This window comes from Bombina bombina, chromosome 3, assembly GCF_027579735.1.
Source record: "Bombina bombina isolate aBomBom1 chromosome 3, aBomBom1.pri, whole genome shotgun sequence".
NCBI lineage: Eukaryota > Metazoa > Chordata > Amphibia > Anura > Bombinatoridae > Bombina > Bombina bombina.
The window spans coordinates 356,216,549-356,233,304 of record NC_069501.1 but is presented as its reverse complement, the minus strand read 5'-3'; positions in this window follow the sequence as shown (position 1 = coordinate 356,233,304).

The window sequence follows — 16,756 nt, the reverse complement described above, 5'->3', positions numbered from 1 at the left end:
TATTAAACCTATGCAAAATTTCTCTTTTGACTATTTTGTTTTTAGCTTTGTTTTTGAAATAGCTGTTGTTGCTAATTTAAGCCACAAACAGTTGTTCTAACTGTTCTAAAGAGTGTGCCCAGATTTTCTATATACAGAAAGGCAAAGGCTTAGGACAACTGAGGCACTGGAGGTCAATATTTTAGAAGACTTAAAGGGATAATAAACTACATTTTTTCTTTTATGATTCAGACAGAGCATGCAATTTTTTTTTTTTATATATCTTTATTTTCATTGAGGTTTTATAACAAGTTAAACAGAAGAGAAAAAAAACAAAAACAATAAATGCCTTGTAACATACATAACAGCTGCAACAATTTCTCTTGCAAGAAAATATACACAATAAATAAAATAACACATTACCAGATGAAGGATAAACTTTATAAACTTCTAGTTTTCCCTTTTCCTTTTTCGGTACCATAATATCATGTATTCCAATAATTTCTAGTTCATATATATAAAAAATAACAACCCAACAACCAGAAAAAATAAAAATAAAAATAATAAAAAAAAATTAATTAAAAATAAAATAAAAATAAAAAATTTAAAAATAGATAGGTGGGGGGGGGGGGGGGGGTGATCAGGGAAAACTACCATAGCCCGAGCAGTACTAGCTCTGAGTTCCAAAATGGATAAATCATGTGCTCTATTTCCTCCGGTGGAAATATTTTAATAAACACTGACCATTTTTTAAAGAAACGTACAATGTCACTCTCTTCTTCCATATTAGTATCCCTCTGCTCTATCATATATTGCTTTTTTAAACAAGTTTTAAGCTCGTTTATGCTGGGGCTTGTCCTTCCTTTCCATTTTTTGAAAATCAAATATCTGGCCGCTAATATAGTCATATTAACTATTTTATTATGCTTCCCGAGATCTTCCGTTGTCTCCCATAGTAAAACTATGGAGGCTACATCTAGCCTCAGGGGAGAAACTCTTAGTACTTGATTAACCCAAAATTCCAACTTAGACCAAAAAATTTTAATCTTAGGACAATCCCAGATCATGTGACTAAGATCTGCCGAAGGTAGCGAGCACTTTGGGCATATACAAAAGTTAATGTTACCACATCTAAGCCCCTTTTTCGGGGTGTAGTAAGTTCTATATAATAATTTAATGTGGGACTCTCTCCAAGTGGCCGATAAAGTGACTAGTGATACCTTTAAAATAGACGCCTGAATTTTATTTGCATTTATGGAATGTTGGGGTATCATGGAATTCCATGCATCTGATATGATTACTAAATTCCGCTCTCCCTTGGTGGAAATTAATAGTTGGTAGCATGGTGAGATAGACATAAACCAATTTTTTACTAACACAAGCCAATTCTCCAGTTTCCCCAGAGACCAATTCCATCCGCAGTCATTTATCATCTTAGTTATAAAGTGCATGCAGAGAATGCAATTTTAAGCAACTTTCTAATTTACTCATTTAATCAATTTTTCTTCGTTCTCTTGTTGTCTTTATTTTAAAAGGCAGGAATAAGCTTAGGAGCCTGTCCATTTTTGGATAGCGCCTTCTGATTGGTGGCTGCATTTAGGTTTCATTCCTGTTTTTCAAATAAAGATACCAAGAGAGCAATGAAACATTGATAATAGGAGTAAATTAGAAAGTTGCTTAAAGGGACAGTCTACACCAGAATTTTTATTGTTTTAAAAGATAGATAATCCCTTTATTACCCATTCCCCAGTTTTGCATAACCATTACAGTTATATTAATATATTTTTAACCTCTGTGATTATCTTGAATCTAAGCTTCTGCAAACTGCCCCTTTGTTTCAGTTCTTTTGACAGACTTGCAGTTTAGCCAATCAGTGCCTGCTCCCAGATAACTTCACGTGCACGAGCACAGTGTTATCTATATGAAACACATGAACTAACACCCTCTAGTAGTGAAAAACTGTTAAAATGCATTCTGAAAAGAGGTGGCCTTCAAGGTCTAAGAAATTAGCATATGAACCTCCTAGGTTAAGCTTTCAACTAAGAATACCAAGAGAACAAAGCAAAATTGGTGATAAAAGTAAATTGGAAAATTGTTTAAAATTACATGCCCTATCTGAATCATTAAATAAAAAAATTGGGTTTAGTATCCCTTTAAGGGCTGCATATAAAATGTATGACTATTCATTCCTACAAGTGAAGCACTATATTACCATGTACTGCAAGTCTGGATGGAACATCTTTTATATTCCCTGACTGTGAAGAGAAAGACAGAGTAATACACTTTTAATGTCTGTGAAATATAAGACTTTATTATTTTATGATCAGAAAGAAAATCAAGAGAAAATTAATATGTATTGGTAGAGGAAATTTGGAGAGGAGTTTGATGACGACATAATAGATCAAAGTTTTAGAATAGCCAAAGATTTGGATATTTCACAAAATTATAGAGAATCCAACTTTAATTTTGCTTTCTATTTGGGGCGCGATCCGATATACGGCGTAGTTTTCGGCGCAAGCGAGGGAACCCGCACCGCCCGTAGTTTCACCTCGCACATCGGGGTATTACATATACCCCGCTGGCAGTTGCTAAAGTGCCGTATGTTGGACAAACTAGTGATGTCCAGAAATAAGTGTAACTACACATTTATGGAGTCACCAGTGACTTACGGCACCTTAGAAACTGCCTGCGCCTAAAAAAACGAACTAAAGTATTAAATCTCCCGTAACTGTCTAACACGCCTCCCAAAAATAAGCCCGACACGTATACCCCTATATTCGCAATCCCCCCTCTCACTCCTAATAATAAATGTATTATTCCCTAGACCGACAACCCCCCACAACGCAATAAGCCTAATTATTAACCCCTAAACCGCCATAGCCCACACTGCAATAAACCTACCCTAGTGTTAACCCCTAAACCGCCGCTTCCGGAGCCCACCGCCACCTACATTATATGTATTAACCCCTAAACCGCCGCTCCCGGACCCCGCCGCACCTAAATAAGGTGTTTAACCCCTAAACCGCCGCCACCTACATTAAATGTATCACCCCCTAAACCTAAGTCTAACCCTAACACCCCCTAACTTAATTATTATTTAAATAAATATAAATAATATTAATATTATTAACTAAATTATTCCTATTTAAAACTAAATACTTACCTATAAAATAAACCCTAAGATAGCTACAATATAATTAATAATTACATTGTAGCTATTTTAGGATTTATATTTATTTTACAGGTAACTTTGTATTTATTTTAGCTAGGTACAATAGCTATTAAATAGTTAATAACTATTTAATAGCTACCTAGTTAAAATAATTACAAAATTACCTGTAAAATAAATCCTAACCTAAGTTACAAATACACCTAACACTACACTATCAATAAAATAATTAAATAAATTAACTACAATTATATAAAATAAAATACAATTAAATAAACTAAACTATATTACAAAAACAAACAAACACTAAATTACACAAATTAAAAAATATTACAAGAAGTTAAATCTAATTACACCTAATCTAAGCCCCCTAATGAAATAAAAAAGCCCCCCAAAAAATAAAATTCCCTATCCTAAACTAAATTACAAATAGCCCTTAAAAGGGCCTTTTGCGGGGCATTGCCCCAAAGTAATCAGCTCTTTTACCAGCCCTTAAAAGGGCTTTTTGCGGGGCATTGCCCCAAAGTAATCAGCTCTTTTACCTGTAAAAAAAAGAAATACAATACCCCCCAACATTACAACCCACACACCCCTACTCTAAAACCCACCCGATCCCCCCTTAAAAAAACCTAACACTACCCCATTGAAGATCACCCTACCTTGAGCCGTCTTCACCCAGCCGGGCACCACTGGTCATCCGATGGGGTAGAAGAGGACATCCGGACCGGCAGAAGTCTTCATCCTATCCGGGTAGAAGAGGACATCCAGACTGGCAGACATCTTCATCCAGACGGCATCTTCTATCTTCATCCTTCCAGAGTGGAGTGGAGTGGAGCCATCTTCTATTAAGCCGACTCGGAGCCATCCTCTTCAATTGAAATCCTAACGAAGAATGAAGGTTCCTTTAAATGACGTCATCCAAGATGGTGTCCCTCGAATTCCAATTGGCTGATAGGATTCTATCAGCTAATCGGAATTAAGGTAGGAAAAATCCAATCAGCCAATCGGATTGAACTTCAATCCAATTGGCTGATTAAATCAACCAATCAAATTTTTCCTACCTTAATTCCGATTGGCTGATAGAATCCTATCAGCCAATCGGAATTCGAGGGACGCCATCTTGGATGACGTCATTTAAAGGAACCTTCATTCTTCGTTAGGACTTCGATTGAAGAGGGTGGCTCCGCGTCGGCATAATAGAAGATGGCTCCACTCCGCTCTGGAAGGATGAAGATAGAAGATGCCGCCTGGATGAAGATGTCTGCCGGTCTGGATGTCCTCTTCTGCCCGGATAGGATGAAGACTTCTGCCGGTCCGGATGTCCTCTTCTTCCCCATCGGATGACCAGTGGTGCCCGGCTGGGTGAAGATGGCTCAAGGTATTGTGATCTTCAATGGGGTAGTGTTAAGTTTTTTTAACGGGGGATCGGGTGGGTTTTAGAGTAGGGGTGTGTGGGTGGTGGGTTGTAATGTTGGGGGGTATTGTATTTCTTTTTATTACAGGTAAAAGAGCTGATTACTTTGGGGCAATGCCCCGCAAAAAGCCCTTTTAAGGGATGGTAAAAGAGCTGATTACTTTGGGGCAATGCCCGCAAAAGGCCCTTTTAAGGGCTATTTGTAATTTAGTTAAGGATAGGGAATTTTAGTATTTTGGGGGGCTTTTTTATTTTATTAGGGGGCTTAGATTAGGTGTAATTAGATTGAACTTCTTGTAATATTTTTTTATTTTTTGTAATTTAGAGTTTGTTTTTGTAATATAATTTAGTTTATTTAATTGTATTTTATTTTAGATAATTGTAGTTCATTTATTTAATTAATTTATTGATAGTGTAGTGTTAGGTGTATTTGTAACTTAGGTTAGGATTTATTTTACAGGTAATATTGTAATTATTTTAACTAGGTAGCTATTAAATAGTTATTAATTATTTAATAGCTATTGTACCTAGCTAAAATAAATACAAAGTTATCTGTAAAATAAATACAAATCCTAAAATAGCTATAATGTAATTATTAATTATATTGTAGCTATCTTAGGGTTTATTTTATAGGTATTTAGTTTTAAATAGGAATAATTTAGTTAATAATATTAATATTATTTATATCTATTTAAATAATAATTAAGTTAGGGGATGTTAGGGTCAGACTTAGGTTTAGGGGGTAATACATTTAATGTAGGTGGCGGCGGTGCAGGGGGGTCAGATTAGGGGTTAATATATTTAATGTAGGTGGCGGCGGTGTAGGGGGGGTCAGATTAGGGGTTAATATATTTAATGTAGGTGGCAGCGGTGTAGGGGGGTCAGATTAGGGGTTAATATATTTAATGTAGGCGGCGGCGGCGGTGTAGGGGGGTCAGATTAGGGGTTAATATATTTAATGTAGGTGGCGGCGGTGTAGGGGGGTCAGATTAGGGGTTAATATATTTAATGTAGGTGGCGGCGGTGTAGGGGGGTCAGATTAGGGGTTAATATATTTAATGTAGGTGGCGGCTGTGTAGGGGGGGTCAGATTAGGGGTTAATATATTTAATGTAGGTGGCGGCGGTGTAGGGGGGGTCAGATTAGGGGGTTAATATATTTAATGTAGGTGGCGGCGGTGTAGGGGGGTCAGATTAGGGGTTTATATATTTAATGTAGGTGGCGGCGGTGTAGGGGGGTCAGATTAGGGGTTAATAAATTTAGTGTAGGTGGCGGCGGGCTCCGGAAGCGGTGGTTAGGGGTTAAACACTTTATTAGGTATTGCGGTGGGGGATTGCGGTTGACAGGTAGATAGACATTGCTCATGCGTTAGGTGTTAGGTTTTTTTTTGTAGGCATTTTAGGGAGTTACGGTGCTCCCATACTCAGCGCAAGGCCTGCTACCGCTGCTTTTTATGGCGAGGTGAAAATGGAGTAAGTTTTCTCCATTTTAGCCACGTACGGCCTTGCGCTGGATATTGGATACCAAATTGCGCGGGTTTTATATGTTAGTCTATGGGGGAAAAAACTACGTTCGACGGGTGAAATATACATGCCGCATTTATATGCGGCGCTGTATATAGGATACCAAACCCGCGCAAAAAACGGCGTCGCCGGCTTTTGCGGGCGATGCTGCATATCGGATGGGGCCCTTGATACCTGGGTGCATATGAGGCGAGAAGTTAAAAATAAGTGTACAAAATGTTCTATATTAAATGCCTCCTATTCCCATATATTGTGCAATTGTCCCAAATTTCAGCAATATTGGTTGAAAGTAGCTTATTTTCTATCCAATTTTTAAAACTTAATTGTCTAGCTATCATAATAGCTTTTAGGATAAAGTAAAAATGATTTTTACAACTTGTGTCTTTTACCAGAAAAAAATGTTAATTTTGGATTAATCAATCTTAAATTTAAAGGGTTACACATATATAACACATACAGTAAATGTATATATATATATATATATATATATATATATATATATATATATGTAAGCAAAAAGGTCCCAGGTTAAGCGGTGCTCAGTCTTTAGGTGGCCACAAAAGTGTATAGTCATCAAATACTGGTGAGGAGGGGCAAATGTAATTGCAAGCATAAGCGTGGAGTAGCATAACGCCAAACATTATATGTCTCAAGTCTGGATTAGATATGTGCATGGCAAAAAAATTCGGTTTGGTTCGGTTCAGATCGATTCGGAATTTTTTGAATTTCAGATCGATTTGAATTCGGAAAATTTTGAATCGATTCGGTTCGGATTCGTTTCGGATTCATAGAAATTTGGCTGGATTCAGTTCGATTCGGTTCAGAAATTCGGAATTTCGGTAAATGTTAGGTGGGATTAGACTAGTATTATGTACTGTATATTAGGTGTAACCCATAGCAGAGTGATATAACCTAATATACTGTACAATACTAGTGTAATCCATGGCCATCCGAATTTACCGAATAAATCCGAACTAATTCGGATTTATTTGGTAAATTCGGCAGTATTTTAATTCGGAAATTCAGTTCGATCCGAATCTCCGAATTTGCCGAATATTCCAAATTTCGGAATCGATCCGAAACGAATTGCACATATCTAGTCTGGATCCCCTGTTATAGGTAGGCATAACTTTGTATCCGGAAGCAAATAGGATTAATGGACTCTTCATGCCGCACAGATGTCGGATAGTACCTGTTCCTGGCTGGAACGTTACCTCTGCCTCTTGATAACAGGAATCCAAACAACAGGGCATCTCCACTTAGGTGCTTGCATCCACTTTCTAACGTCTGCACACAGCTTCTGCGTGCCAGTTCAAGCCCCCCTCTCACATGTTTACACACTCTCTCGACTATCAGGCAGTTTTTACCATATGCAATAACCAATACATATAATACATGGCATATAAATACAGCGTGACCACAGAAGCACAGTTCAAATATTATAAGCAAGTTCCATTTTCTGGCAAATGGATCTAACACGGTAGACCCTCCACTATGCGGTATTGCCAGTCAAGTATGATAATGCTGTATAATGTATCACTTATCTGTGCCAATAGTTGTAGGAACTGTACTCCAACAGCGTGATCCTGATGCAAATGCAATTGGTCCTGGTGCTTTGGATTAGAGCATCACGTGACACACCTGCATGTGGAAGTTTGTTTGCTTTGCACGCCATATGAGTTGGCGTCTGTTTGCCTCACTAATGGCAGCAGTTTCTTTACCACACAGATTATCAGCACCAGGACCAATTGCATTGTTTTGCAGTTCTTCTCTGTAAAAGCCTATTAGAAAAATATATCTGACAGTTAGCCTTGATACGTCTGCAGTATGCTTTCTCAGTTCTCATCACAATTTTTCGAGCTAAATTATTTGGAAATTATTTGGAAAGGGGCAAAATAAATAATGCAAGCAGATGATATTTTTTAGTAACTAATGCGTAATTTATCGATTAGGAACAAAAAATGTGCTGATTCTTTTGTCTCTCTTGCATTCAATGAAACGAATATGCAAATGAATGTACTATGAGAATGAAAGAAAATTAAAAAATACTGACCAAAATTGTCAGTATTTGTTTACTTACTTTTTAAGGGGTTAATACTTACCTTAGCGCGCTCCCCATGCTCTCCAGAGCTCATTAAGGTAAGTATTGTAGCTACAGGTGAACTTTTCCCCTGTAGCTTTTAGATAATTACATTATTTTTAAGAAAAGCAAATGTAAATTTTTACTTTTAATTAATTCAGTATTCGTTTTATTTAAACTAAAGGAATACCAAATAGTGCAGCCACCGGATATTTGTGGAAACAAATTTCCCTGAATATTCCGAATGAAATTTTCTTGACCGAATAATATACAGTATATATATTGAAGATTGCATCCTGGTGCAGTGAAACTTTTGTTTGTGGGAGTGCGCTTTCAAGGGTATATATAATATATATATATATATATATATATATATATATATATATATATATATATATATATATATATACATACATACACACACACAATGTTTTTACTTCAAAAACGCATCTATTTTGTATACTTAAAGATTAACACTAATTGTAATGTACTCATTGCATGAAGATTTTGTAGTCTTCTCAGTGTTCCTTTAACGGGAATACAAAGAAATTTACCTTGTATTCAATTTCCAAATGCCACGCGCCATACATTTCTCAAAATTAAGGTACTGTCAAGAAACCTGACCTCACACACTTCCAAGAATCTTGTAATTAGGAAAAAAAAAGTTACAGTCAATAGGGATACGTTATATATGGTGCTTAGGCAATTAAGTGAGGCCTTGAGTGGATTATCACCAATTAAACTCATTTGCAAAATCACTGCATGCTGTAAAGGTCTCATTGTGGGTATTAATAAGTGAAATAGTGACTGCAAGCTCAAACAACACAGAAATGTTTTCCATTCAACGAGTACTGGAAATGATCAAAAATAAAAAAAATATATATCATTTCTATTTAAAGGGACATAAAAGTGTAAAAAGGAAATGCTCAAATGTGTTGGAGAATTTCATTATTCACTATTGGTTTTATATAACTATATTTAAAACCTGAAAAAGGGTTAAACACACAGATACAGCTTTATCAAAGAGCGAATTGCTGCTTTCTAAGCCATCTTCGCAACCACAGAGGTGGTGGATTAAAATCACCCCAGAATGACAAACCTTTTTAAACTGCAATTAGTTCAGCAAGTGCACAGGTGCAGCATTGCATGAATGTCTGTTCTTGCAATGATAAATACTGGAAGTTATTGTGCCTGTGAACATTCTCGCTCTGGCCAATGATAAATCTACCCCATAGTTAAAGGCCACTTCTGAAAAACAATACACTACTGGGAGCTAGTCAAACACACCAGGTGAGCCAATGACAAGAGGCATATGTGTGTAGTCATCAGTCATTAACTATTAGTAACATTAGTGGATTTCTGTTCCTAAGCCTATCTAGGTGTGGTTTTCAACAAAGTTTAGCAAGAGAATAAAATAAATTTGATAACAGAAGAAAATTGAAATGTCTCTTAAAGGGACAGTAAATGTTGGTATTAAGTCTACATAACTAACATTGTATGTAACTTTACCTAGTGGTACCAATGAAAAGAATAAAGACAATAAAAAATTATTAAAAAACAGTGTGATCAGGATCATTGTTTTTTTTTTTTAATAGTTTATTTAATTTTTGACAGTATGAACAAAATATAATAGAGCACATTAGCTCAAGTTGTGCACCCCGCAGGGTAAATCAAAATCAATACCATACCTTCTATTATATATCACGAAACATCAAAAAAAAAAAAAAAAAAAGAGAAACACTGATTAAGCTAGTGCCTATAAGAAAGAGGGAACTGTGTACATACTGCACATTTTCTATTGACCAAGAGAGGACAAAAAGAAGAGAAGGGGGGGGGGGAAATAAAAAATTATAATTAAACACCTTAGCTTATATGGTGTACCATGGTCACAGAGTAAATCTGAGACAAAATAGAACCTTATATTATCTGTCACAAAAAATAGTGAAATCAAAAATTAAACAGATGTCTTCAGAGGATAACATATAGAGAACTATATACATATTACAAATAGCGGTGAAAAAAAAAAAAAGACCCACACCTTCCTCCCTACCCTCCGCCGCACTATGGTGGCCTAAGACCCTTCAATACCAAGCTACAGGGAATATTTCCCTTAATATCAAACCTTCAAAATATTCTGTTTTATGGAACGCCTTAGTAAGGATATATTGTATAGAAAGAGAATATGACTGAATAATTTTTAACCATTTAGAGAAAAAACGTTGAATTTGTTTATTATGTAACTTTGAGATATTATGTTGCTCAAACATAATCTGTTGTTTCACAGCTTCCATAAATAGGCTAAAGGGTGGGGGTCTCCTATGTTTCCAGTTTCTTAATATTAAATTGCGAACAATTAATATAATAGTATTAATCAGATCGTAATTCTGAACTTCTACACTTAGAAGGAAAATAATTCTAGGCTCAAAGACAAAGTACTCAGGGCAAAATTTACTTAACCAGAAATTAACCTTCTGCCAGAATTGTCTTATTTTTGGACAATACCAAAAACAATGTATCAAGTCTGCCCCAGCCATGGAACATTTATAGCAAAGTCCAGTATTTTCTGGGGTCCATAGTGTTAATCTTTTCGGTGAGATATAAGCATTGTAAAGTCATTTTAAATGGGATTCATGCCAGGAGGAATGGAGGGGAGCTTCAATCAGCCATTTAATACCTTTCTTGATATGGTCATAATTAATTTCTTCAAAATGTTTTGACCAGTATAGTATATACTGTTCAAGATTTAATTGACCTTGCTTTGCCAGCAAGATTTTGTATAATAATGAAATTGAATGATTCCCTTGTTTATATAGATTAATATAATCTCCGATTTCTTCGAAGCATTCTGACCACCCTCCTAACTGTAATTTCTTGTTTATAAAATGGCGTAGCTGTAGATAGGCAAAAAAACTCTTGTTAGGGAGATTAAATTCGCTAGCAATACTCTCAAAAGTTCTTATGTTGCTCCTCTCATCAAAAAGATGTATTAACTTGGTAAGCCCTTTATCAGCCCATTCTTTGAATGCCTTGTAATGACATCCAGGTAAGAACTCAGGGTTTCCTCTGATCGGTAAGAAAGGGGACATATGAAACTTGATCTTAAGACGGTTACATAGCAGTTGCCAGGCTTTAACCACATTATATATACTAGTAAACGCTTTGATACTAACTGGGAGCTCTGAATTGATACAGTGTAAAATTGCTTTGCATGAAAAAGGGTGCATAAGGGTCTCTTCTAGAATTGTGTTAGTTAGCACCTCAGAAGATTGGAGCCAGTCAACCCCATATCATGCTAAAATAGCCATATTATATAACTTAATATCTGGAAAAGCTAAGCCGCCAAGCTCCTTATGCTGAGATAGTTTTTTATAGCAATCATCTGCCTCGACTTACTACAGAAGAACTTAGCGCATGCTTGATTAAATATTTTAATATCTTTTTCCTTAATAAATAAAGGAAGATTATTCATAACATAGATTATCTGGGGGAACAAGATAGTTTTTATCATCACCACTTCGGCTGATAGGGAGATTGGAAACAGTGCCCAACGCTGCAACTTAGATTTAATGCGTGAAAAAAAAGGCGTAAAATTAAGTCTATACCAGCTGTTTGGATCTTTATGCAATATGATTCCTAGATACCTAAAACTCTCAACCTCTTTTAAATTATATTGCATCATACTGTCTTTATTTTTATGAATCCATAGAATCTCTGATTTTGTAGTGTTCACCCTGTAACCTGAAATTAAACTGAATAACTCCAAGGCTCTAAACGCTATAGGTATGTTTTTATGAGTTTGTTTGAAATATAAAAGTAAGTCATCAGCATATAGCGACAGCACATACTTCTGGGCCACGAGATTTATCCCCTCTAATTCTTGTCTAAGATAAATTGCTAGCATTTCGATAGCCAGATTAAATAGAAGGGGGGATAGTGGGCATCCCTGTCACGTTCCTTTCTCCAATTTAAAAAAAGATGTTTGGGTATTATTAACCACTATAGAAGAAATCGGGTAATTGTATATAGTTTTAATAAATTCTATCAAGTTTCCTGAAAAACCAAATTTTGCTAAAGCCACAAACAAATGTTCCCATATTATAGAATCAAACACCTTCTCCGCATCAACCACAACCATAGCCAGATCGTCTTGGTATGTTAGTTTTTCCTTGTGTAGTTTATTCCAGAAGTATTCTATTATCATATATGTCTTTCGAATATTTTTTGTAGGAGACCTATTACACATAAACCAGCTTGATCCTGGTGAATGACTTCTTGAAGTACTTCCTTAAGTCGATTCGCTATTATAGAGGTTAATAATTTATAGTCTATATTCAACAAGGAAATAGGTCTATATGACCCAGGGTCTGTTAGATTTTTATCCTTTTTAGGAATAAGGGTTATGGTTGACGCGGAGAGAAAACGTGACATTACTTTTCCCCCCAGTAAAGTATTCATTAAATAAGCAGGTCAATATAGGAACAATATCTGATTTAAGCAGTCTATAGAACTCTGCTGGGATTTGGTCTGGCCCGGGCGCTTTGGCAAGTTTAGTTTCCTCTATCACCTTCATAACTTCAACTGGAGAAATAGGGGCATTAATTAACTTGGCCTGCTCTAATGTAATCTGTGGACAAATAATCTTATTCCAAAACATCTTACTAGCTTCTTTATCTATAGATTTGGCAGCATATATGTTCTTATAATAATCTAAAAAGACCTTGCTAATGTCAGCTACTTGAGTGTAATTCTGGCCTTCCATGATTATATTCTCGATTATATTCTTCTGATTCCTAGCTTTATCTAGCCTAGCCAGGTACTTAACCGATTTACCGTATCGGCCACCATATATAGCATTCAATCTAGCCTCCTGTTGCATCATTTTTGAACAAAGAAACAAATCTCTTTCTTGTCTCACTGTGCAATATTTATCCCAGTATTTCTTTAATGGGTTATTTATATAATTCTGATATGCCCTGGAGACAGCTTTTGTCAATTAAAGGACCAGTAAACACAGTAGATTTGCATAATCAACAAATGCAAGATAACAAGACAATACAATAGCATTTACTCTGAATTTCAAATGAGTAGTAGATTTTTTTTATAACAAATTTCAAAGTTATGTATATTTCCACTCCCACTGTACCATGTGATAGCAATCAGCCAATCACAAATGCATATACGTATAGTCTGTGAATTCTTGCACATGCTCAGTAGGAGCTGTTGACTCAAAAAGTTTAAATATAAAATACTGGGCACATTTTTTTCAATGGAAGTAAATTGGAAAGTTGTTTTAAATTGCATGCTGTATCTGAATCATGGAAGTTTAATTTGACCTGAGTGTCCCTTTAAGTATCACGAGCAATAGACTTTTTTTTAAATATAATCATGTATAGTTTGATCTCCCCCCTTAAATAAGCTTTTGCCGCCTCCCAAAACACCTCATGTTGGCCTAGATTTGGAGTTTGGCGGTAGATGGGCTGTTAACGCTACGCAGGCTTTTTTCTGGCCGCACCATAAAATTAACTCTGGTATCGAGAGTCCAAAAAAATGCTGCGTTAGGCTCCAAAAAAGAAGCGTAGAGCATTTTTACCGCAAATGCAACTCTCGATACCAGAGTTGCTTACGGACGCGGCCAGCCTCAAAAACGTGCTCGTGCACGATTCTCCCATAGGAAACAATGGGGCTGTTTGAGCTGAAAAAAAACCTAACACCTGCAAAAAAGCAGCGTTCAGCTCCTAACGCAGCCCCAATGTTTGCTATGCGGAAACACTTCCTACGTCTGCACCTAACACTCTAACATGTACCCCGAGTCTAAACACCCCTACCCTTACACTTATTAACCCCTAATCTGCCGCCCCCGCTATCGCTGACCCCTGCATTATATTATTAACATCGAAGAAGAGGAGGCGGCAGGCACTACAACTCAGACCCACAAGCAAAATGGTAAAAAACAAAAAGTCTTTATTGGAGGCACTTAGCCATGTTAAAAGGCAGACTGACAGGCAGGGGAAACAGCACGAACAAGGTCTTACGCGTTTCGCGCCCCCTAGTGGCGCTTACTCATAGACTCGTCCCCTGCCTGTCAGTCTGCCTTTTAACATGGCTAAGTGCCTCCAATAAAGACTTTTTGTTTTTTACCATTTTGCTTGTGGGTCTGAGTTGTAGTGCCTGCCGCCTCCTCTTCTTCGATATTGCTACACGGGCTAATCCTCCGTTTTTCTGGCTACGGCACTCCGTGAGTATCCTGGGGACTTTACAGTGACCTTTCCCTAAGGTTTTCACTTCCGGTTCATTCCGAGGACGCTACAGCTGCGATTACCTTCTTACCCTCACATTATATTATTAACCCCTAATCTTCCGCTCCGTAAACCGCCGCAACTTACATTATCCCTATGTACCCCTAATCTGCTGCCCCTAACACCGCCGACCCCTGTATTATATTTATTAACCCCTAACCTGCCCCCCACAACGTCGCCGCCAGCTACTTACAATAATTAACCCCTAATCTGCCGACCGCAAAGCGCCGCCACCTACGTTATCCTTATGTACCCCTAATCTGCTGCCCCTAACACCGCCGACCCCTATATTATATTTATTAACCCCTAATCTGCCCCCCTCAACGTCGCCGACACCTGCCTACACTTATTAACCCCTAATCTGCCGAGCGGACCTGAGCGCTACTATAATAAAGTTATTAACCCCTAATCCGCCTCACTAACCCTATCATAAATAGTATTAACCCCTAATCTGCCCTCCCTAACATCGCCGACACCTAACTTCAATTATTAACCCCTAATCTGACGACCGGAGCTCATCGCTACTATAATAAATGGATTAACCCCTAAAGCTAAGTCTAACCCTAACACTAACACCCCCCTAAGTTAAATATAATTTAAATCTAACGAAATTAATTAACTCTTATTAAATAAATTATTCCTATTTAAAGCTAAATACTTACCTGTAAAATTAATCCTAATATAGCTACAATATAAATTATAATTACATTGTAGCTATTTTAGGATTAATATTTATTTTACAGGCAACTTTGTAATTATTTTAACCAGGTACAATAGCTATTAAATAGTTAAGAACTATTTAATAGTTACCTAGTTAAAATAATAACAAAATTACCTGTAAAATAAGTCCTAACCTAAGTTATAATTAAACCTAACACTACCCTATCAATAAATTAATTAAATAAAATACCTACAATTACCTACAATAAAACCTAACACTACACTATCAATAAATAAATTAAATACAATTTCTACAAATAACTACAATTACATAAACTAACTAAAGTACAAAAAATAAAAAAGAACTAAGTTACAAAAAATAAAAAAATATTTACAAACATAAGAAAAATATTACAACAATTTTAAACTAATTACACCTACTCTAAGCCCCCTAATAAAATAACAAAGACCCCCAAAATAAAAAAATGCCCTACCCTATTCTAAATTAATAAATTTAAAAGCTCTTTTACCTTACCAGCCCTGAACAGGGCCCTTTGCGGGGCATGCCCCAAGAAAATCAGCTCTTTTGCCTGTAAAAAAAAACATACAATACCCCCCCCCAACATTACAACCCACCACCCACATACCCCTAATCTAACCCAAACCCCCCTTAAATAAACCTAACACTAAGCCCCTGAAGATCTTCCTACCTTGTCTTCACCTCAACAGGTATCACCAATCTGTCCTGGCATCCGGTGCTGAAGAGGTCCAGAAGAGGCTCCAAAGTCTTCCTCCTATCCGGCAAGAAGAGGACATCCGGACCGGCAAACATCTTCATCCAAGCGGCATCTTCGATCTTCTTCCATCCGGTGCGGAGCGGGTCCATGTTGAAGCAGCCGACGCGGATCCATCCTCTTCTTCCGGCGTCTCCCGACGAATGACGGTTCCTTTAAGGGACGTCATCCAAGATGGCGTCCCTCGAATTCCGATTGGCTGATAGGATTCTATCAGCCAATCGGAATTAAGGTAGGAATATTCTGATTGGCTGATGGAATCAGCCAATCAGAATCAAGTTCAATCCGATTGGCTGATCCAATCAGCCAATCAGATAGAGCTCGCATTCTATTGGCTAATCGGAACAAAGTTGCCTGTAAAATAAATATTAATCCTAAAATAGCTATAATATAATTATAATTTAAATTGTAGCTATATTAGGATTTATTTTACAGGTAAGTATTTAGCTTTAAATAGGAATAATTTATTTAATAAGAGTTAATTAATTTCGTTAGATGTAAATTATATTTAAGTTAGGGGGGTGTTAGTGTTAGGGTTAGACTTAGCTTTAGGGGTTAATCCATTTATTATAGTAGCGATGAGCTCCGGTCGTCAGATTAGGGGTTAAAAAAATTTAATCGAGTTGCGGCGATGTGGGGGGACCTCAGTTTAGGGGTGCATAGGTAGTTTATGGGTGTTAGTGTACTTTAGGGTACAGTAGTTAAGAGCTTTATGAACCGGCGTTAGCCCAGAAAGCTCTTAACTCCTGCTTTTTTCCTGCGGCTGGAGTTTTGTCGTTAGAGCTCTAACGCTCACTTCAGAAACGACTCTAAATACCGGCGTTAGGAAGATCCCATTGAAA